The sequence below is a fragment of the Amblyomma americanum genome, chromosome 7 (assembly GCF_052857255.1).
Source record: "Amblyomma americanum isolate KBUSLIRL-KWMA chromosome 7, ASM5285725v1, whole genome shotgun sequence".
Classification (NCBI taxonomy): Eukaryota; Metazoa; Arthropoda; class Arachnida; order Ixodida; family Ixodidae; genus Amblyomma; species Amblyomma americanum.
The window spans coordinates 22931970-22954970 of NC_135503.1; the positions used below are offsets into that span (position 1 = coordinate 22931970).

Here is a 23001-nt window from a genome sequence, read left to right on the forward strand (position 1 = left end):
GTTTTAATACACGAGGATGGAACAAGCAACGATAAGACTCGCAGAACACTGTTAGCCATTTGTGTGTGCTATCCTTACTCGCGCTGATGCCGCAAATCGTTTCATTTGTTTCGCAACGCTTAGGAACGCCCGTGGCAGAGAAAAGCAGGGCAGAACCACGAAGCTCTCCGACAATTCCAACTGCTGCCTATTCGCAAACGGAGAGAAAAGCCAACAATGAGGATATAAGGGAAGAAGACTTGGATCAAAGGAACGAGCAGAAAGCGTAAAGAAAGCAATTGGCGACGAGACAGGCAAAGCAATCCCACCGGGGCATGTTGCAGCATTCCCCCCCCCCCCCCCCTCCCCCCCCCCCCCCCCCTCCCCATCCCACGAACCACTCGGAGCTTTCGGAAACTTTTCCATAAGTTGTTCTAGCCGGATATGACCGTTTTTCTATCGCCGACGGCCTGGGGGCACTGCTGACCCTCCAGGGGTTCTCGTCCCAGGTTTCCCTAGCGACAGAGACGTCTTGGCAATGAGATATAGAAGTGGCGAGCAAAGCGAAAAAAGAACATAAGCACAAGACCGGACGCAGGGGTGACGTGATTGGAAGGCCGAAGAGCCCTGTCGATGGCAGGGCAGACGGTGATCTCTGCCGCTGCGGCAGCTAACAGGACCGAGGACCGGTGACACCAGTGGCCTTCGGAGCAGGCTCTTAGGATCGTTGCGGGCCGTTGACTTAGCGACCCTCTTGAGTCCTGGCGCACACATGTAATGCGGAGAGTTGGGGCCAGGGTCTCAGCTTGGCAGGATGCCGCCACGAGACTTGGATTGCACGCACTTACTTGCCGCTCGTTTGTTCTTCGTGTTCTGCGAACGTGTCTCGGGCAGTGCTCTTGGGTTCGGTTGCTCTCTGATTGGTGCTTTCTCCGCACCGGTCTACGAACTCCGGCTATTGCGGCCGCTTACTTTCTACCTCTGTTCCTTAAGACGGGGAGACTTCATCGTATGGGGCATCTCACCGGTTTCTTAGCTGGCGTTGACTGACCTCTAGCTGTGCCTGTGACTCTGGTGTACTGCAGTGCTCTGTCTGGCTAAAACTGTGCACCGCTGTAGGAACTGGAGCAGGCATCAGCCAATTCGGCCTCAATTCATGTACGCTGGAGCCCTTGGTGGCTCACCAGCGCATTCGTTGCGCGATTACCGGCAATCCTCATTAATTTCTCCGTAGGCTCCGGGCGACCATGAAGCGTTCTTTGTCTACGGGAATTTTCGTTATCTCGGATGCTGGTTAGGTGACGTCACTTGTAGCTTTTTTAGCGCTGCACGGAATTAGAAGCACAAGGCAGAGGTGTACTCTTATCGCGCGGTGCAAGACGAGGTTCGGCGCTCACGATGCGAGAAGCTCCGAGTGGAAGAAGGTGGTATGAAAATTTTGGAACCTTATGTGGGCGCAAAGTGCACTTTGCTAAAACGAAGATCGTTATTTGTGCGCAGGTAAAAATTCCTTTAAAATTCTTTGCCGCTCTCACTGGCGTTTAGTACCGCTTGAGCTACGCAGACTATACAAGAAAGGGAAGCTAAGGTAAGCATTTGCCTTCTGTTTTTTTTTTCTTCGGTTTACTGGTTTGGTGCAAATATGGACAACACAGTTACCTCAGCTTGCCTGAATGGCAGAGGAAACGACATTTGTTCGATTTCATGCACGTAGTACGTCATGTTTTTCAGTACACGGAAGGTTCCTACTGCAGAGACAGTCTCCGCGATATGAATTTAAGCACACGTCCCTTAAGTGCCTGCAATCAAGAACGAAAGAGTAGATGAAACACAAAGGAAGCTTGCAGCGTACTGCATTCGAATTGAATTGTTTCAGATTTACCATCTGCGAGCTGACAAAGAGGTTACGTCTAGTTACAGCGGAACGTTGAATGAGAGTGTAGACCATCATGATGAATAGTAGCGCAAGGTAAAGATGCCCGGAAAAGCGCCCGTCCTGTTTATTTCTGTTCATCTATCGTCCTTCCCTTGCGTTACTCTGAACCATGCGCGTCTAGTCTATTACACAGCCTTTAAACCCTTTCATTAATTCATTAAATTCGATTTCCCTCCTGCTGTCCTGAAATGGCACCACTGGCTGTCAGTAAAATATATTTTCTTCATGGATGAGAAGTTCGTCGTGGGTTTTACAGTGTGAAATAGACGAGCGCTGGTTCTACTTTGTATTTTGTCTGCTTCGTGTTGTTCTACCCACGACGAACTACTATTACCAACTCGCCCAGCTATCCATCCTTGTTCAGTGCATGGTGACTGGAGCTAGGCGTATATTTTTGTAGTTAGTTGAAACCGACTTAAAATTTATAAAAAGGGTCCTTTGGCAATCGAAGTTTTCTGTGGTAAACCAACTAGCGTAAACCTTTAGCGTTTTCAAATATAACCTCGGCTTTGACCTACGCAGCCTTATAAGCAATCTGAACGACTTGCCGAGAGTTTGTGTTGGGCGAGACCTTCAGAAACCTTGCCGGGTACTCGGTCATTTAAAATTTTTGCTTCAGCGAGTAAAGGAGCCTCTGAGAGAGAGGCTGGCCGCGGATTCGCGGAAAAGTTGTTGCATGGTTCGAATTCAAATGAAAGGCTTCTTTCCAAAGCTTGACGAACACATCGTCAAGGTCTCAGGGCACCGCACGAGGTTTTATACAGACGCTTCGCCTTTAAGTGAAAAGCTTGTGGGTCTGCATGCATACACAAGGTGAATTCATATGCCAGGTTTCATTGCGAACCTCATCGTCCGGTCACCTTTCCTCTGTTCCTTTTGGACACTCACGCTCTCCTTCTCTATATATGTGAACATCATGTTTGAATGTTTGGGTTTTCGCGGTCGAAACATTGGCTATACATAAAGTATGATAAAAGTCATCGTGTGCCGCCTACGTACTATAACCCCCCCCCCCCCCCCCCCCCCCCCCCGTGATGTCCTTCATCACACCGCTGCGAAATTGATGGGGTGCAGCTGGCTTGTGCGGGCACAACAAGCCCCAAAGAGGAAAAGGCAAAGTGATGGATGAAAAGGTGCGTGAGACGGAGAAGGGTAATATTTTGTACAGATCTGCCCAAGTATAAAATAGAAAGAAAGATCTGTCATTTTTTTGTACCGATCTTCGCGGGCCTCCGTTCAAAGAAGCTCATCAAAGCGATGACTGGCTTCGAAATGAACTTCTGCATATCTAAGGAGTCCATTTCGAATGCGTACCAAGTTTCAGCATTATGCCCAAGCCAAACCTTGTCAGTGCCTCGTTTCACAGGACTTCAAAGGGCTCAGGAGTGTTGCGAAGCGCATTGAAAGCAAGAAAAAAAAAAGAATTTCCAACGGCAATGCGCATAGTATTCCTTCAGGGTATAGAGTTGTAATACGTACCAATCTCCCAAAGAAATGCGCTGCAATTTTGCTGGCTTCTCATTTATGGTAAAACCAGGAGTCGGAATGCCTCGATTCAGTTTCAGTGTAGGAGCGAAGAAAGCATAGCTGTGAACTTCAATCACATTTGCGCCGTTTTGAGCCCTTCGTTACGTCCGTGTGATAATAAAGTTCGGTAGAGGCACATTTCTACTTTCTGTTTCAGTATATGTGTACCGTTTCTCGCCTGAACAATAATTGCTATTCACATCTTCAGACAAAGAGGCAAAGAGACTTTACAAGTGGCTGATTCTTTTGAAGAGGTTCTGGCCGTCTCCCGCCGTAATTTTGAATTCTCTCCGCATAACTTCGACTCCTTTCTCTTCAAAGCTGCGGTCTACGCTTCGTATTGCTAGAATTTAGGGGAAACTCAATCGTAAGCGCAGCTGGAAAATTCGTGATGCATATATTTAACAAAAATCTGCGTTGGATGTCCTGTATAGTCCTTTTTGTTCTATGAGGGTGGTGGTGGTGGGTGGGTGAGTGGTGGTTGCGGGTGGATGTAGACGGGTTGGTGGTGGCTTGTACGCGGAAGGTGCATTTTTACCGCTGTGTGCCCGGAGGTGCCCCAGAGGGGATCGGATCAGTGATGCTCTGTGCCATAACCGAAATTTACCTCAGTTACACTCCAAAATTTCTATTTCAGTTCCTGTTTCCCTGCATCAGGTTTAAGATCGCGAAAAAATGAAGAAAAATTTAATCTTCTCAGAGCCGAGAAAAAAAGGGGAATATTCCCCTAATAGGCCATCACTGCTTCGGAGCCTGCTCCGGAGGAGGCATCTTCGTGCCCGGAGGGTGCCTATACGGTTCCCTAGACGGTTCCCTAGACGATTCCCTAGACGGGTGCCTAGACGGATCCGCTAGGGGAGCTGGGGCTGGAGGCTTCACACAGGCCACGTCTTTCCGCCGAAAGAGCGTTATACTGCTAACGCAGTAAAATATTGGAAGTAGAAAACATTCCGGCAAAAGCAGTCCTTACAGAGCCCGCAGCGAACGCTGAGGGTAATCTCTAACTAAAAACGGATGAACTTGACATGCGCGGTACGTCAGCTCATGTGGTTATACAATGTGACGAATAGATTTAATTACTCTGCTGTTAGTTGCGGTCTCGAAATCTCTAACTGCTATGAATTAAAGCGCTATTTAAGTTTATTCATTTACTGCTGGACGAACCATTGAACTCTGGTGAAAGATCACCTACTTATGCAGAAGTTCCCAAGCCCCCTATCGTCCGACGACAGTAACACCATTGACAAGAGAACGAATGAGAAATGCAGCCTAACCCGAGAAATTAATTCATAAGCAAGAAATGGTTTGGTTTAGGGGGGTTTAACGTCCCAAAGCGACTCAGGCTATGAGAGACGCCGTAGTGAAGGGCTCCGGAAATTTCGGCCACCTGGGGTTCTTTAACGTGCACTGACATCGCACAGCACACGGGCCTCTAGCATTTCGCCTCCATCGAAATTCGACCGCCGCGGCCGGGATCGAACCCGCGTCTTTCGGGCCAGCAGCCGAGCGCCATAACCACTCAGCCACCGCGGCGGCTGATAAGCAAGAAATATTGTTGCCATTTAGAGAAGACGCAACATGCAGTCGAAGTAGAAGTTCGAATAATACGTGTAAAATTTCGAATTGCAAACTGATTCCAGCGTTAAGTTCGAGGGGTCTGTACCAATAATTACTGTAAGCAAAGCAGACAAAAATTATCAATGAAATGTGAGTAAAAGGCAGTCAACAGTGCTAACAAATGAGATAAGTCAGGAGACGAGAGACGACTGCGCTGACTAACCAAATAATTTATTGCTACGGGCTTGGGTGGCGCCGGCGTTTTCCTCAAAATGAAGCGACCAGCAGGTCTTGACCCTCGTCATCAAATAGTTTCCTGAAAAGTGAAAATACGAAGTATGCAAGCACAGGCACATGTGTAGAATAGGTGCGGCTCACAAAAATGGGCGCCAAATGCACATAACCTCTGCTATCAGCTAAAGGTAAAAGAAGTCTAATAAAAAAAAGTCGCGCTGTTGGCTACTCCTTGGTTCTGTAACACTGAATTAGACATGCGCAGGAAGAGAACAAAATTTGACACTCTTGTTGGTCAAGGTACTGGTTTCACTGTTTTGCGTAATCCGAGACGGTTCAAGTAATGATTACTAAAAAGAGAGCTATAAAATACTCTCGAAACCAATCTCCTGAGGTTCAGCATTGCTGGAATTAGTAATGTTAATACCAGGTTCGAAGACACGGTTTAGAAGAGGGGGGGGGGGGATAATACCTAAGCCCCTGTAATGCGCAGGGCGTGACTTATTTAAAGGGTAATGTATTCACCTGCGTTGAGCTTACGTAGGCCCTAGCTTAGCTATATCTGCGAGAGTTGAAACTGTGTACCGAAGCTTTTCTTACAGCATAAATAAATGCGTATATCAAGGAAGCTGAATATTCCGGGCACTTGCGTGGCGCGCAACAGAGCTGATAATTTTAGGAAGCAGAATTTTTGCAGGCCGTTCTTGGTACCAGTTTCCCATAAGAGGCCTCAGTAGCGGATTAAACGACAGGAGGTGCAATAAAAAAAATATTATGACTCCGAGATAATACGTCAACCTCCCAAGTTGCATTAGGGCACACATAGTCTGCACGTGCACACTAAATTTTTAGTGACGGAGGAACTCACTTTTTTAAAGCTATTTGATATTTAATCATCACTGGAGACATAGCAGAGGAGTTGTGAAAAACTTGCGTGTTTTGCCTCAGGGAGAAGAAACCTTGTTTTGGTGTAGGAAACTTTTTTTTTTAGGTGTGTTACAGTTCCAGAAGAATGGTGAGTTGGGCGAATTGGATGTAGTTCATTTTGGCGGTACCATGTTGTACCGGCATCGCGACCAGCGCACTCGAAAGATTATGAAGGCGTTTTTTTATCGAAAATAAAAAAGATGTCTGTGTTAGCACTCCCTCGGTCACGTTATTTGAAAGAGAGATAGGGTTTTTAGACGCCTCATGACGTGTTACTTTTTTGATCTGTGGCGCATTGTATTTGGTTTTTGAGCTTTGGAGGTGATAGTGCCCTCCACGCTGTCTTTGTACTGCGTGCCTATCGCACCTATGCCGTTTTTCCGCATGTATATATTTGCGTTCCTTCTTAATAAAACTTAGTTACGAGACAGCGCTTGTTTTGTCCCCTTTCTGTGTCCTTCGTTCCTCCGCGCGGAACTTACCCCCCAAATGTCTTACAGTTCACCTGTTAAGTACCCATTCCTATTCTCTAGATTTTTGTTTATTTGCTTAAGTGTTGATGGCGGTGAAATTTAGCTTGAAGGTTGTCTTCAAAATACGCAATCACAAATTCATGTAGACGTCACCGTTTTGAAGCTGCTTGTTGTTCTATATTCGAATCTTCTCTCTTTGCGTGGGAAGCTGTCGCAGGTTTTCTCAGCGTCGCCGAAAAAAAAATGCACAAACTTGAAGTTTATAGTGAATTTATTTGCGTCATTAGCAATATGGATAAGATAGTTAACGTAGCCGAAGAGTTCTACACAGACCTCTACAGTAGCCAATGTAATCAGAGCGTTAATGAGAAAGACAACAGTGCACAGCAATGCGTCATCCCGCCAGTAACGAAAGATGAAGTAAAGAAAGCCTTAGAAGCAATGAAAAGGGGAAAAGCAGCTGGGGAGGATCAGGTAACAGCAGATCTGTTGAAGGATGGAGGGGACATCGTGCTAGAAAAACTAGCCACCCTGTGTACTCAATGCCTTATGACCTCGACTGTACCAGAAGCTTGGAAGAATGCAAACGTTATCTTAATTCATAAGAAGGGAGACGCCAAGGACTTGAAAAATTACAGGCCGATCAGCTTACTATCCGTTTCCTACAAAGTATTTACTAAGGTAATCGCTAATAGAGTCCGGGCAATGTTAGACTTTAATCAACCAAATGATCAGGCAGGCTTTCGTAAAGGATATTCCACAATAGATCATATTCACGCTATCAATCAGGTGATAGAGAAATGCGCAGAATATAACCAACCTTTATATATAGCTTTCATTGGTTACGAGAAAAGCATTCGACTCAGTGGAAACCTCAGCAGTGATACAGGCATTGCGTAATCAGGGGGTAGGAGAGCCTTATGTCAAAATACTGGAAGATATATATAGCAACTGTACAGCTACTATAGTCCTCCATAAAGTCAGCAATAAAATTCCAATAAGGAAGGGCGTCAGGCAAGGAGACACGATTTCGCCAATGCTGTTCACCGCGTGTTTACAGGAGGTATTTCGAGGCCTGAATTGGGAACAGTTGGGAATAAGAATAAATGGAGAATACCTAAATAATCTGCGATTTGCTGATGACATTGCCTTGCTGAGTCATTTAGGAGGTGAACTGCAAATCATGATCAATGAGTTAGACAGGCAGAGTAGATCGATGGGTCTAAAAATTAACATGCAGAAAACCAAGGTAATGTTCAACAGCCTAGCAAGGGAACTACAGTTCACAATTGGCAGCGAGAGCCTAGAAATTATGACGGAATACGTCTACTTAGGGCAGGTAGGGACAGCTGATCCGGATCATGAGAGGGAGGTAACTAGAAGGATAAGAATGGGGTGGAGCGCATATGGCAAGTTCTCGCAGATCATGAGTGGCAGTTTACCAATTTCCCTCAAGAGGAAAGTGTACAACAGCATAATCTTACCGGTACTCACCTACGGGGCACAAACGTGGAGGCTAACGAAAAGAGTTCAGCTAAAGTTAAGGACAACGCAGCGAGCCATGGAAAGAAAAATGATAGGTGTAACGTTAAGAGATCGGAAGCGGGCAGAGTGGGTGAGGGAACAAACACGGGCTAATGACATCCTAGTCGAAATCAAGAGAAAGAAATGGGCTTGGGCAGGGCATGTAATGCGAAGGCAAGATAACCGCTGGTCCTTAAGGGTAACGGAGTGGATTCCAAGAGAAAGTAAGCGTAGCAGGGGGCGGCAGAAGGTTAGGTGGACGGATGAGATTAAGAAGTTTGCAGGCAAAGGGTGGATGCAGCTGGCAAAGGATAGGGTTAATTGGAGAGACATGGGAGAGGCCTTTTCCCTGCAGTGGGTGTAGTAAGGCTGATGATGATGATGATGATTTGCGTAAATGATTACAGGTCCTTTGGAAAGGCTTCTTTCTGTCCGCGCTGTCTGATTGGATTACTAATGTTGTATTCCAATCGGTGATCTGGAGGAGGTTATTTTGCTCCTCGAACCTAAACTCGTGTTTCAGTGAGTGGTTTGATAGCTATTCACTTATTCATTTCGAAATATTCCGTGATTACTCTCCCACCGTTGTGACTCTCGTATTCATGGTGTATACGTTTGGAACCTGAGCCTCTCTTTCGCTCTACCACTTCAGTATCGGTCCTGAGGCATCCGCTTGCTATTCAGCTCCTGTTTGCAGCGAAACGCTGAGGCGGTGCTTTCGGCACAGGCGCCGAATGTGCTATACAGTCCATGCATGAAACAAATTTCAGCAGATAAATGGTCGCAGCGGGGATAACACAAGCGCCACCAATCCACAGACGTACGCGGAAAAGGCGGTGATTGATTATGCAGCGGCTATGGGCCGTATAGAATACGTGTTCGCCGTCCGCGGCAGCAACTTCCCCCTCCCCTTCCTTCAGCCTCCATCGTTTTTCCTTGTAGGCGGCACGTTATTATTTTTATTTTTTAAGTGCATATATGCTTTCCCGACCAAGAAACTAACTTCTGTTTGGGCTCCGTGTTTTGTCCCCAACTTAATGGTTGTACCTATCAACGCCTACGGATCACAGCGTTGGCGCCGCAGGCTTAGCCGGTGTGCGCGAGCAGCCAAAATGACGGATTGGCCGAGGCGGTTTCATTATAGAAGCCTGCCTTGCATGAGTGTTTCCTGCCTCGACGAATTCCATTTGTGCGGACGACGGTTTGATTTATGCACAGTGTCACAAACGCAGACACACGCACGCACACACATAGAGACACAAGGAGGGAGGGGTGTTATTTTTACAGCTCGGTTCCTTGGCTGATCACAGGCTCACTTAGCGATGCGTGTAGCGCCGGCAGGTCAGTGCTGGAGCGGGAGGAAATGGTTCGTACAAACAAGGGCGGCCGCTGGCAGCTCGAAAGCGAAGTGCCTCGGTGTCTAGTAAAAATACTTACACGTGCCTCCCCCCCCCCCCCCCCCCCCCCGCCTTCCCCCATACACACAAGATATTGGCCACGCAAACCACAGGGAGCGTTTCAGTGCTGTGCGCATAACGGCGCGGGGGCGATCAATTCTGCGCGAACGGGGAGCGGTGTAATTAATGACGTCGCATCCAGAAAAAGACGTGGAAATGCAACGTGGTGTTTGAAAGGGAAGGGGGGTGGGGGTGCGTTGTTGAAGGGATAGGGAGGTGCGGCTTGGCTGTGCAGCGAGTGATGGCGGCTTCACGACAGAAACCAGGGAGCCGGAACTTCCTACACGCATTCGCCAGAAAGGCACGCAACCAACCCTTTCGTGGATAATTTGCGCGCGGAAGCCGGGGGAGTGAAAGCATGCTCCGTTTTGTCAGTACCGCGCAGTGCTGTGGAAGGTGGCGCTAGCGCGTGCGAACGCCCACGACGAAAGTTTGCTCCTGTGATGTGTTTGCCGGCTAGCTGTTAGCTGCAGTACGGCGTAGTTGGATATTGTAATTCGCTGGCGCTGCTGAGTCGTGAGCCGAACTTCTGTAGATGCTGGAACACCATTGCCGATTAACCATCCACTAGATGGTGCCAGCTGTAGCCTCCATAGTGCTGCACGGTTTTCACCGATATAAGTGCGTATGGGGAAGCGCGCTATATTCGTTCTGCATCCGGCTCTGAGCGTGGCCATGACATGCTCCAGATCGCCCGCGGAAGGAGCTCTAACGGAGCGTGAGCTGAGGCGTCTTACGAACGGGCTATTAGCGGCACACACACACAGCTTGCATAATATCCGTTCCCGACTGTCTCCTCTGACAAACGTCCGCACTTGTGCTGTTAGCGTCATTCGCGAAACGAAGACTTACACTTAATTTGACGCCGTTTCCTTTCTCCAACACGAAATGCTTCGCAAGGCGGTGTCAGCCACCGCCTCATAGCTCTCGCCAATTTCCGCACGGTCTTGCCTAAATAGTGTTGGCCAGCAGTGGCATATAGAGTATCGCATACCCAATACTCTTCCACATTATTTCTCTACACCGCCAATCTCTGGCGGATACTAACGAAACAAAAAAACAAAAGAAAACACTAGTCCGGCAGGTGTGGCAGGTAGTGGGATCGTTCACCTTCCTTTTACACGACTATGGGAGGTGCATTAGTGCCTCATACGAGGACTCAAGCTGAACACTGTGTTTTCAGATAGACACGCGAGGCGACGATGGAGACTTTTTCGCTCTAAATACGCGTCATCATGACGTTACACCCTGCGGGACGAACTCACTACAATGGCTGATATCCCTTTAATTCCTTCGGGACGTGAAGTTGTTTATCCCAGGTGGTCAATGAAGTATATCAAAGTAGGAAAGACTCTAATGGAACTTTCAGTGCTTAAGAATGCCGTTACAACACATTTTACATTGAGTGCTAGTCTTCGACCGGACTTTAATTTCTTGAGTATTAGTATTCGGCCGGACTTTAATTACTGGTCATCATCAGACAAACTGAGTCCGCCGCTCTTTATTTCTAGCTCCCATTCTCTCGTTATTTTTTAGTTTATTTAGTATTTTGCTGAACAGGTTTGGCGGTTTTCGTTAAAAGCCGCCTCAACGTTTAGAGCGCCCTACCAGCTTGTCTGAGGCGAACGTATTGCCACCAAAACTAAAAAAAAAATACCGTGGTGGTACTCAAAGCTCTGTCGTGCTTATGCATGTGCACTTCGGGGGACCACGCCTCTAGCTGGAACTCACCGCGTCCCTGCGTGTAGGGGGCCCCATTTCCGTACGTGAGCTGGCAGAAATTATCCCCGTTAATGAACCACAGCGAAATGTATTCGAAGCACGCGCCTCAGAGCCGCGCTTCACCACCTGCTACCACTACGAAAATCTGCACTCTTGCTGTTCCGGCTAGATTTTTTTTTTTTGGGTTGCTCAAGAGTTGTTGTAAACAGAGAGAAAGAGAGAGATATGTTAAAAAAGCATAATCTTGGAAACGCTGCTCGAAAAAAAAAAAGCTTGTCGCATTTTTTTTCTCTGTAGTTCTTGTACGTACCACATAGGCTTTCACTTCGCAATGCTCATTCTTGCACTTATTCAAACTGGCACTCTGATGGAACGCGTTCGGTGTTTTTCCCACGTTCTGCCGATGGAATGGAGACTCAGTTCGGTAGGCAGGTTCAGCGTAAAAGATTAATGAAGTCGGCACTGACGCTGCGATGTGTGCGAACTTGGGCGAGATACTTCACGCACGTATGATCAGTCCAGTGTGGCGCGCATATAATTTGCGTGCTATGCGGAGCGCTGCCTCTCTATGTCTGGGTAGCGGTAAGTGGTGATGGTTTATTTCTTTAGCTGTTTTTTTTTTCTCGCGTGGTACTGTCATTTGCTGATGCGTTGTTTCAAGGGGTGCCATCAAGTTTAGTCACCGCCGTTCAGCAACGCTGAATGATTGCCCGATAAAAAAAAGCTTGCCGCCACTTTCTGGAAGACGTTCAAGTAACGAGCGTTAGCTGTTTAGTTTACTAGAAATTATTTGGCGTCATAATCACGCGGTTTCACTTCTGTCCGTCACATCAGATTTTTACGTCATTATTGGCGCCCGAATTTGGCGCCATCTTGGGTTATGACGCCATAGTCACGTGGCAGCCTAAGTCGGCCGCCATATTGGATTAATGAATGACGTCATCACTTAATTACCATTATTGGTGGGCATCTTGGATTTATAAGTGACGTCACCAATCAATCACCAATTGGATATAACAGTGACGTCACTAATCAATCACCAATTCGATATACTGATGATGTCACCAATTGGGTTGCTATATCGATTTACTATTCAGAAAATTTCACGCCAATGGGAGGTGGTAGCAGACCCCAAGAAATCAAGAGACGTGATGAGTAAGAGCTAACGCTCTTAAAGGTACATCTGAAGGATTCGGTAACCCACTGTCACACCCTGCAAACGAGGCAGCTACAACTACATGGTGTGTAGATTTGTCACGGGACAGTCTTCATTTAAGGTTCAGCACGCACCGCACACCAACGCGCACATAAACGCGCGTACACATACATGCACACAAACGCACTCACGCATACACCGCGGCAGCGTGCGAGGTCTTGCCTGGGTAGTGATACTCACGACTGCCTTTCCGTTGTTACCACAGTGGTACGTGTTGCGCGATATCAACAAGACACAGGCTTGCAAAGCGTCTTTCATTAGCAAAGTGCGCGGTCTGGTCTAGAGGAACTTGGCTAAAAATGTTCAGATTTTTTTTTTATATTTATGTAAGTCGCAGGACTGAATCAGCAGCATCTCTGCGTGCTCTCAGTTCCCGCCTCCGCCTCGCTAATTATTCTGTCTTGCTAAAACTATGCATCGCGACGCCAGCCAATCGGCGGCCGAATTCTCAGGTCTGTTAGCGCGCAAGGATGTCTTGTCATTTTCCGCCGGCTTAGCTACGTTATATGCGGGTGCTAGATTAGTCAAAGCATTCAAGGAATTGTCAGGAACTGGCACTGCTCGACCAACCTTGTAAGTCACTGAACTACAGTTCATTTTCCAGAGAACGCTGCTTACAGGCTTAGGGCAGCTTGGTTTGCGCCGCGATGGTGGAGAGAGCCTTTTCGTCAGCGTGGTGATCGAGTTCTCGGAAACCGGCGTTCGCCGAATCTGTCTGTGGAAGACCGCAGTTTTCCGTCGGACGACCGGTTCGCACACCTGGGGCCCGTTTAGATCCTTCGTCCGTGTCCCGTCTGCGGAGCGCGGTTGCCAGAGCCAGTGATTAACTTACATCTGCGCAAAGCGAGACGTTCGGGTCGATCCCGAATTCGCTGTTTGAAGCAAAATGAGTCTTGGGGGAGTTTGCTCACGGTGAGAGTTGAAAATGGTATTCCAGGGAAAATGGTATTCATTTCGAGCTTCCCCACCGCGTTCCTTCGCTTTCGTGCTTCCAAATGCCGGCGTTCCGGGGCAATGTTTTCGAAGGAGTCTTGTACAGCGTAGGCTGTTACTATATACGTAGCTGTTCACCCGGTTTTGCAGCCTCGCTGTCCAAGTTGGAGCCTGTACTGCAAGGAGAGACCACTTGGCACGCTAATTGGTCAGGACGCAGTGACGTCACGCATTGCGTCACTACAAGGTGACATGACAACGAGAAAAAGGAAAAGATAACTTACACCCCTTCTTTCAGCCAGTGCAAAATTGAAACGTATTACAGGCGTTGTATACGATTAGGCACATAAAGCAATTGTCCTGTCTTTGATCTTCATGTTAAGAGAACCTCTTTCTTTGCGTCGTCCAATCTGTGAGCCTATATAATATTACTACTCCTTTTCTCTTCAAAACGCTCCTGTTTCCAGCAATTAACCGCCTTTGTCTTGGCCACTCCCCCGTAGTGGGTACGTGCAATCTCTATTTGAGGCCAACCAACGAACCAACCTTCAGACACCCGCCACCTCCCTAAACTAATTCCGTTCTTCTGTTAAAAAAATGGCCGTGGCAGCGGTCAGTGTCAAAGCTACATCGGTAACAGAATCGACCTGAATAATGATAATAATGTGTTTTTGTGGAAAGCAAATGGCGCAGTATCTGTCTCATATATCGGCGGACACCTGAACCGCGCCGTAAAGGAAGGGATAAAGGAGGGAGTGAAAGAAGAAAGGAAGAAAGAGGTGCCGTAGTGGAGGGCTCCGGAATAATTTCGACCACCTGGGGATCTTTAACGTGCACTGACATCGCACAGCGCACGGGCGCCTTAGCGTTTTTCCTCCACAAAAACGCAGCCGCCGCGGTCGGGTTTGAACCCGGGAACTCCGGATCAGTAGTCTAGCGCCCTAACCACTGAGCCACCGCGGCGGGTGAATCGACCCTGGAAAGAACTGTTCTTTCCGGCGCTTGGTCAACTTAGTAGGCCGACTGCCGTAGTCCGGCAGTGGTCTCAGATTTGAGCCCCGGAGCAGCAGGAATTTTTCTTCCATGACCAAGGTTATATTTGAGTTATGGAATTGTTTTTTTTCTTTGACATGAATATTGTTGTAATATATTTTTTTGTTTCAGTTCAGATGCAGGTCATTTTCCGTTTGTACAAGAAATGGCACCGGGGATAGTAGTTGTATAAGTACAGTGCGCTAACCAATCCCTCCCCTTACGGCGCGGTTCAGGTGTCCAATGATATATGAGACAGATACTGCGCCCTTTTCTTTCCCCAAAAACCAATTAAAAGATAGTAGTTGATAGTAAAAGATAACAGCTTGGCTTGGAGCCTGGCTCCTTCTTGTACTTAACTGTTTAATTTTTGCTAGCTGCTCTAAAAACGTTACTTTGTCGTCTCTGAGCAGTCTTGTTCTTTGTGCAGGTTGGTTGTGTACTTAAGGACGATGTGAACTCTGCACTCGTTACTGCGGCAGTATAACGAGCTTACGGTGAAGAATTCGGACCAAGCACGCCTTGAGAGGTGAATCAGAGTAATATTATGACGGCGATGAATTTCTGTGGCACAACGGCATATGTGGCCAAAGAGTGTCATGGCTTAGGTTGTTTTGATCTTATCAAGGTGTGGTCAAAAACCCATTTTTCAAGAATTTCATGCCAATGAAGCCGAGTACGAGGTCAGGGCAAAGCTTGTACTGATTGTATCACCGGTGGAAACAGGGCGGGATTGGGGATCGAACTGCGCACTTCCCGCATGCGAAGCGGATGCTCAAACCACTAGTCCACTAGGCTGTCATCATCATCATTTATTAACCCTTAAGGGTCCCGTAGGGATATTACATAAGGGGGGGGGGGGATGCATAGTGTCCGACGGTCATACATATGAAAAGGCAAACAAAATTGAGAAAACTAGGCAAAGTAAAAGAGACAAATTAATACAGTCAGTCAAAGAAAATGTGAAGAAGAAGCACACAGAAATACACACTACAGTAATAGAACGTGTTCAACAAAGTGTTTGGTCGATTTACAGTGCATCGTAGCTGACACCGGGTATAGGAAAGTTTTATTATTCTTGGAAATGTTCGATGAGTAGCTGCCTAAAGTTGGAAGGATTAGTCTCAACAACAATGTTTTCGGGTAGGTTATTCCAGAATTCAATCGCACAAGGAAGAAACGATTTGTTGAGTGCGTTGGTGGAGCCGTGCAAGCGTTGTATGCTACAGGGATTAAATAAGCGGTGAGATGATCCTACCGGAGTGCGCACGAGGTTTCCCCGAAGTGCTGGAAAGTTAAAGTACAGTTTGTGGAAGAGGCACAGAATTGAAATTTTTCGGCGAAGCGCTAATGATTTCAGACCGAGAGATGATTTCATGACAGTACCACTGAGCCGAGGTTTGTACTGCGAGGTCATGAAACGTGCTGCCCGGTTTTGGATGGCCTGTAGGAGGAATTGAAGATAAATAAGACCGCGGTTGGAAATTTACACTAGTTTTGGGGTGCCAGCCTTAGCTTAGGCGAGAACTGACAAATATCAGGGCTGGCAATGGACTCAAGTCCTACCTCGATACGGCGACATCTTCCAGTGGTCAACCTTCGGGTTAACGCACTAACTGAAATGTTCGTTGTATCTAAGGAAATTTTTTTCTAAACAAACAATAAAAGCAAGCCGTGCCGTGTCTTTGGAGCGGTGTGCTGTTGTCAGATAACAGAACCTGTTGCTACTCCATATGCCAAGGTTCCTGTTCGCATGGTATGCCGGTTGGAACAGGGAAGGAATGCTAATCCGCGTGGGCGCCGTCCAAAAAGTTTATTTTCGTTCAAAAAGTTTTTTTTGTAGTTTTTGCTCTCATAGTCACTTCCTAACAGTTCCTAGACACGTGCCCTTTTCCTCGCTTCATTTTAGTGGAACAAAATGAAACAAAATAGTTTCTTCCATCTCGGCTGCACTTTTTATTGCCGCCTGTTGTCTGCACTGCAGCTTATACGTTGCCACGCGTCTGTGCGCCTGTTAAACTACCTGTATTACTCTATTTTTGGTTGATATTTCTGGTTTCTGGTTCTTTCATCCACTGATCCGAACCGCTTTTGTTAACTGTAGCGAGAGATATTCTATGGTTTCTCGACAATAACTGCGTTTGTTTTATTTTCTTTGAGTGCTTCTTTTACCTTCGGGTGTGCGTTGCTGGGCAACAGGTTGTTTGCGCAGCGGGTGTTTTTGCCCTTTGCTGATTGAAAAAAAAAAAGGGTTCCAAATTGTTATCGCCGCTAACAAGAGGGCTCAAGTTTCCGAAGCCTTCGCTAACTGGCCGTTCGCTGTTTACGCCCAGTGGAATTACAAGCGATAGTCTCGAGCCGTTCCGGGCAAACAGAGCGTTAAAGAGAAAAAGAAGAACACAACAGTGTAATGAAACAAAAATCATAATGAAAAGAAAACTGGCTGAAAAAGGCCGGTTTATACAGGTTTGTTTTGTAAGCACAGAATTTTTAAGCGTTTTTTTTTTGCAACACTAATTAATTTTAGTGCTTCTGCTTCACGCGATATGCGCCCATCCTATGGCTGTGTGGATAAACACGCTCCTCCTTATATATGTGCTGGGTGCCAAAAACGAAACACGAAGCGTTGATTAAGATTTTTTTAAAATTTATGCGTCACTCCTAGACAGCGCTGTGCTGCATCAGTTGCAACGATTTCCTTGTAGTACTGTGGGTGCATTCATGGTTCAACAAAACTATGCGTTTAGAAAACTAATCGATGATGAAAATGTACCTTTCTGATGCAAGGGTAACTCCGGCCAAGAGACGCTAAACACATGACGAATGCCTATCTCAGCTTCATTAATTAGTTGCGGGTAAAACCATAGAAAAAAAAAAACGATATATTATTGGATATTTAAAATTATTAAAACCGCTTCTACACGTAAATATAAAAGTGTGATTAGAGCAATTCTAACAAACGAACGTTATGATGCGGTCTAAACGCGCTGTTATCTCTCTCTGGTATATCTTATTTTTTTTTCAAATGCTTTAGCTCTGGTTAAGATGCGTTTATTTTAGAGGTAAACCTAGTCTTTGTAATTGTAAACTTTATTATTGTTTAAAATATGCATCTGGCTTTGTTCATGCAATGCCGCTGTTTTTTTTGTAGCTTTTTATGTTCATTGTGCGTTGTTTCATCCAGCATGTCAACTCCGCCAGCTTGCCTCACGAGAGGCGTGGCCTGCTCAGGCAGTCTATGCCTTTCTCTGCGTCACCTCGGGCAATTTTTTTTTTTTGGCTGAAGAAAACCTGGAACGAGCAAACGAATCAACGAATGATTTATTTATTTATTTATTTATTTATTTATTTATTTATTTATTTATTTATTTATTTATTTATTTATTTATTTATTTAACAATGAGCGTGGCTCATTCCGTCAGCACGGGAATCATATTAGTTTCCTCTCTTGGTAAGATTTAGAAACCAGAAAGATTGTGTTTTTGGTGCACGTAGCTTCTTTCTTTGTTTTCCGAACCATATGAGCCCAGTCGACAGACATTGAACCTTATCGATTTCATTGAACCTTATCGATTCCAGCATTGAAATGTAAGAAAAACGGCCAGGACAGACCCTGATCGTTGGCCGGAAGAAACAAGCTTGTCGGTGTGGAAATAAACAAAACAAAGAAAAAGAAAGAAAAAAAGCTTGACTCAGCGGCAAGACAGTCCACTAGAACAAAAGAAAAGAAAAAGCTACCGTCACCGTTGGCGCATACTGAAACTGGATGCACACCGTCTGCAGTGGGTATATACAAATACGGACGGCCATCCGTACAGCGGCCTTCCGGCTTCCGCGTGTTTGGCTCCATATCCGACAGGCGGCGCGGGCCGCGTAACGACCAATGTATCACGGCGTCAAATTAAATGATCGGGTGTCGCTCCGGAAAGGGGAATCGCTAATGAGCAAGATAACGGCTCCGCCGAGTAAGGCGGTCCATTTTTTATGACCGCTTTGTATGCGGGTGCTTTGCATGCGGTCTGGGTGATCTCTTTCTGCTCTCCATGATATCTCGCGATCTCCGGCGCTCGTGTTTCCGGCAGCACGCTTACGTATTGGCGAGGGCAGTTTTGCCAGGAACCTGTAGCGTCGGGAAGGGATAGATTGCTTCCGCTCGCTTACAGTTTATGGCGTTGGTTGTTGCATATCCCCCCCCCCCCCCCATACCTTAATTGCTTTTCATCGAAATGATGCCTCCGACCCAAGCCAGGAGCCTTCGCCCTACACCTCCCTCTTTCAGAAGCACTACCCACCAGCCGGCCTCGACCCACCAGCAGGCACCTTCATCATCCAGATAAATTTTGTCATGCGTGTGAAAACTCAGCTTAAAGTCAAGCTATTTTTACAGTAAACACATCAAAGTAATCATCGAAGGCAAATCCAACTGCTTTCGCAGAGTGGTCGCATCACGTGTCTGATCACTGCGTAATTTTTCTTTAGCCCTGCAAGCAGATGTTTTCTTCTTTCTTTCTTTCTTTTCTGTTTGCGGCAGCGTGGTGTTCGCACTTCCTTTTGCTTACATGGCTAGCCTTATTAACGGTTAGCCTTACTATTGATGCGCGCGATGCACTTATGCATGGCAAGGATATTCGCACATTTTCTCCTGAATGGCGTGAATGATTTAGTAAAAAAGAAAAAAAAAATTGATATTGAGGAATAATTTAAGTTGGAAGCCTTGCCACACATGACGTTTCTCTATGAAAGAAACAAAAAGAAAAGTAGTTGAATAAGATTTGTAAGCGCTTGTTGCGAGTTTGTTGTTGGTTTTTTCGCCGCCGGATATGAGGTGCTGCGCGCGTTTTCAGGATACTGATCTATCTACTGGAACTCAGGTGCTGTTTCCTAACTACAGTGAAGCGCACACCTTCGATAATACGGGTCTTCTATGAACGATGCCAATTAGACGAAAAGTAATACGCCGTAGTCTGCGCAGACATCGTTTTCTTCATCGTTTCTTCATCGTGTAGTTTCATTATTTTATACGTGTTGATACGTTGACCAATTGCCTTTGTTTTATAAGCCTTGCTGTCAAGCCCCTGCCAAACGAAAGGGGGCTGCGGCTTTGTCAAGCTGTAGCTTACAGCGTTTTCTGCGCCTCCGCTGTCTGTACCTTTTCAAGGCAGAAATAAATTTGATTTCATTAACCTGCAGAAGACGGCGCCATGGAAACTCGAGAGACAAACACCGTACTTCAACAGAGATTAATCGTTTGCTTGTCCTATCTCGGCATCGCTGTGTGCATATCCAACCTGCTCGAAGTGGCCCGCACTTTCCGGCGTGACGCAAGGAGGGGGGGGGGGGAAGGAAAAGACAAACCACTCGCGTAACCGCGTTTGCGGTGCGCCGGCGATGAGCCCGACTCACTGTCGTAATAGGGAAATTCCGCGGATAGCCTCCCCCACCTCGGCGTGCCAGGCGCTCTCGTCAGAATCGCCTACGCCGACACGGGAGTCAGGGAAGGTGGCTTTTCGGGGGCCGAACATCGCTCGTGCCTCTAAGCACGGACGCACGCTCACGTAATCGGGTTTTAGCGGCTGCGTTGTTCAGGAACCGCGGCGGGTTTCCTGCTATCACTCTCTCCGCCTCGTCCCGTGCCGAGCCATGCGGACCTTCCCTGATGAGGGCCATTAAGGGACCCGTGTCGAGATCCCGTGGACAGACCACATCGCTCGGAGCGCGCCGCGCTAACAAGCGCTGACGTGCGCTGCAGAGCAAAGAGGAAACGCAACAGCGCGGAAGAGGGGGAGAGCAACGGCTGAACGGGCCTCGACGGGAGGCGACGAAGCGTGTGGAGAGGGAGGTGCTGAGAGAGGTTCTTCGTAAGGATCCGTACGTGGTACTCCTTAACGGGAATGAGAGACGGCTGTCAGTATGCTGCCCTTGGTGTAATTGTGATGACCCGGGCTTTTCACTGGAGACCTAAGTATGGATATACCGTCGTTGTTAGCAGAAAATTGCCGGTCTCTCTCGGTAGGGTTGCGTACAAAGTGGTGGCATGGGTACTGGAACGCTTGAGTCCGTACTAGAGTGTTTCAGTGAAAGGACTCTTTGTGTACTCTCGCCATCAAAAGCAAACAGAGGAGCTGTTTTGCAGGCTGATATTGGCAATTAAGTGCAATGCACGGGTCTTTTTCCTGTCAATCATTCGTTAAGTTCATAGCTAGAATCACTGATCGAAATTATCGTCTCTAATATTTTTTCCCACCGTTGAGTCCTGCGATTAAATAAACATCTGACTGAAGTTCAAGTCCGAATAGTGTTCCAACACTGCAGTGTTCTAACAATAAAACGCCACTGCGCTCATAGAAATGTCGTCTTTAGTTTTTTTTTAAAGGCGTCCTAGTTTTAGCTTAGGTTGATTTGCTGAGACCGCGATCCTTGAGCTCGTGTCCACCGGATGGCCAGTGGTCATTGCGCATGTTTATTCATTTTCGTCGTGTAGAAATGTGACGTATTTCTTTCTTTTCCGCTTCTTTTCAGATACCGATCTGCGCTGTGAAGGCACAAGGAAGGTAAGGATGCAGTTTTTTTTATCCTTGAGGCACGTATCAAGGACGTGCGCTACTCAAGTTCGAGACGAACACTCTTTTCCAAATTTTAAGCCGCGCATTTACTCCCTGAAATTCGCAAAAGGCAGACGGGTGACAGTGTGCGTTAAGTTTGAAATTTTTGCATCATTTTTTTTTTATCCCGCAGGTTGTTGTTTTATTTCTTATTTTAGTGTTCCGGCCGAGACAGGCCTTCAAAGTAGAATGCTTCCCCCGTCTACAGATTCATTTATCCTCATCCATCACTCTCGTTATCACCAACGGCGCACCGCCAGCGCTCGCGACTCAATTGTTGCCAGCCTTCAGCCTCTTCTTTCATTCTGACAGCTGGCCACAGTTCTGTGCTTTCATTCTTGTCTGCGAAAGAAAGGGTGAAGGAAGCAAGAGAGGAAGAAGGAAAAAGAATGTAAAGGGGAAAGAAGGAAAGAATGAAAGGAAGGAAGGAAGAGAGGGAAATAGAGAGGGAGGGAGGGAGGTAGGGAGAGGCAGAGATAGGAGAAATGGAGGAAGGATGGAAGGGAGGGAGGAGAGAGAAATGGAGGAAGGAAAGAAGGAAGAGAGGGAGGGAGAGACGGAGCGAGAGAGGAAGTGGTGGAGGGAGGGAGGGAGGGAGGAGAGAGAAATGGAGGAAGGAAGGAAGGAAGGAAGGAAGGAAGGAAGGAAGGAAGGAAGGAGAGAGAAATGGAGGAAGAAAGAAAGAAAGAAAAAAATAGAGAGAATGAAAGAAAGAAAGAAATAAAGGGGAGAAAGAAAAATTGAAAAAATGAAAGGAAGAAACACTGAAAGAGAATGGAAGAAATAGAGTAGCAACAGAGTCACAGGTAGAATACAAAGCACCACTCCTGGGTCGGGCATGTTTTCCGACGATAAATGTCCCGAGTTTTCGGCCGTAAACTAAGAGCGAGGGACAATGGGGACGTGAGAGACGACGATCTCGTCGAGTGCGGGAGGCGAAAAACGCCGCGAGTAAGCGACCTCACGGGCAATGCTGACGACTGCGTGAATATGCATGAGATGTCGCGTTACTGCCGGGGATAAAACGATGCAGATGTGCTTTCGCAAGATGGGGCATCGCTAGCCGCCGTTTGAGCAGCGCGAAACTGGACTCTGGAACACAAACTTCGCACAGTTGCTCTTGCGTAAGGCGGCGTGGTAGCGGGCGTGATTTTACAACCGTGCTTTTCAAGCTCGTTAATAGCTTCTACGCTGTAATATACTGATACACGTACTTCGTTTCTGTTTCTTAAGGTTTAAGGTTTTAAGGTTTTTTTTTTATTTTGCGGTATTGTGTATTCTACAGGGTGGAATCTCCGCACTGTAAGAAGAAATTCACATTTTGGTGCACAGCTAATGGAAGCCTGTGTTTTAAGATTATAAATTTCGATGTAAACAGCCGCCCAGAGGTTATAAAAAGTACACGACCACTTGTTGCAGTGCGGTATTTCACTCCTTTCGGAGCACTTAACAGTTAATCGTTACAGCTGCTGTCGATAGTACTGGCATTCTTCCTACAGTCGGAATATTTTCGAAGAATAACGATTGGGCTTAACTTCTGTGCGGAGTGCGTATGAGATATCCCTTCACGTTTTCATTTTTCACAAAACTGCAAAGAGCATGCGATGAGTTTGATAGCCGTTGCATATGAGGTCTGTGTTTGCGAAGCGAGCGAACTGAGGTGCCTTGAGCTCCGTAGGGTGCTTCCATTTTATGAAACTCTTGTAACGCGTGTATGATTCGAAAGGCAGCGAGCAGCTTGCGAATGCGATCTATGCTGAGCGAGCATAAATTTTAACTATTCATGTCTTGCATGTTTTGCAGCTTCTTCAGTTGTGCGTTCAGTTGTTGATACAAAGAGTTTGTGGTGCAGAACACAAGCTGCTGAATCCTGCTGTCGCCA

The 23001-nt window shown here is 46.8% G+C and overlaps 1 protein-coding gene across 2 annotated transcripts in view; it reads left to right on the plus strand.

The window, feature by feature from the left end:
* Positions 1-23001, plus strand: part of LOC144098681 (uncharacterized) — a 198242-nt gene that overhangs the window by 46877 nt on the left and 128364 nt on the right. The window contains exon 2 of one of the 2 annotated variants that reach the window (XM_077631493.1): positions 21037-21068. The exons of the other annotated variant lie outside the window; for it this stretch is intronic. The gene's annotated coding sequence lies outside the window, so the exon portion shown is untranslated. The remainder of the gene's footprint in view (positions 1-21036; positions 21069-23001) is intronic. 2 annotated transcript variants of the gene reach the window in all.